Source organism: Calidris pugnax, unplaced genomic scaffold (genome assembly GCF_001431845.1).
Source record: "Calidris pugnax isolate Ruff unplaced genomic scaffold, ASM143184v1 scaffold42, whole genome shotgun sequence".
Classification (NCBI taxonomy): domain Eukaryota; kingdom Metazoa; phylum Chordata; class Aves; order Charadriiformes; family Scolopacidae; genus Calidris; species Calidris pugnax.
Window position 1 is genome coordinate 7,266,090 of NW_015090920.1, and position 1,230 is coordinate 7,267,319.

The window sequence follows — 1,230 nt, forward strand, 5'->3', positions numbered from 1 at the left end:
CCTGGAATCGGTGGCGGGCAGGTGTAACCCCCATCACCCCCCCCTCCCCTCCTTGCTCCCACCCCTCGAGAAAATTAAAAAATTTAAGGGTTTTAACCTCCCCACACCCCCTCCTTAGGGTGGCCGGAGCAGCGTTCCCTCAGAGGTCTCTTGGCAGGGAAGGGAGGGAGCGTGAATCAGCCCGGTGTGTTGCAGCCATGGCTTTTGGCGCATCGGGAATTGTGTAACCAGTAGCAAAAAAAATTAAATAATAATAATAATCCACCAGCCGTGTTGGATGGTTGCGGGCTCGCTGAGCCTTGGAGAAGGGGGTATGGCCGAGAAACTGCTGCGGAACCTGTGTGTCCCTGTAAGAAGATCCATTGGGAAGCCTGGCTATCAAAGAGGAGCCTGAAAAGTGTGTCATGAGACAGATGATGCTAAACATAATCTGGCACACCATAGCAATATTTTGAGATTGAGACTATTTTTGCAGCTACTGATTGCAATGCTCAGAGCCATTTTGTGTCGAATGAGCCCCCCTTTCGATGGGTTGTTTCTCATCGGTTCTACTCAGCTGGGATGAAGTAATGAGATTCAGCTGAAAGCTTTGTTGATGAACAGAATTACGTGTGGGGTTGGTTTTTTTTGAGATGTACAGAAGAATCCGGGGCTCTAGCAAGCATCAAAACTACGCAAGTGGCAAACAAACATGAATGACTAGCGCTGTTATTATAGTGAATATGTACTCGATCGGGGATAAAATTGTGTAATCCTACCTGCCTGCCCTGTTGGCCAATACTTTAGGTTATGGGCATGTATCTAAATCTCAACAATCCATTTGGGAATGAAAGAATGTTAATTCAAAGGAAAAGGCTTTTTGCTAAAGTGCTGTGTTATTAAACGGAAGAGGATTCGTTACCTCTGACTGCAGCAGGACTGAATAAGGACAAATTGATTCTTCTTCATGCCTTAGGCAGGAACATTTTTTCAGTCCTTTTTTTTCCTTCCCTACATTCCTTAGGCAGTTCCTTAGTCTATATAGACTGCATTCCATGCTTGGAAGCTGATAGGCAGACAGCATAGTTCATGGAAGGTCTTAGACTCTTAGGAAGAGCTCAGCTGTATTCCTGTGTTACCCGGGAGTACTAAACGTGGTGAAACTATACCTCTCCCTTTTGTTACAGCTTTTTAAATCGTCCCTTCCCATAGAAAAGTTCAGATTCTGTCATTCTGTTTTGTCCATCGTAT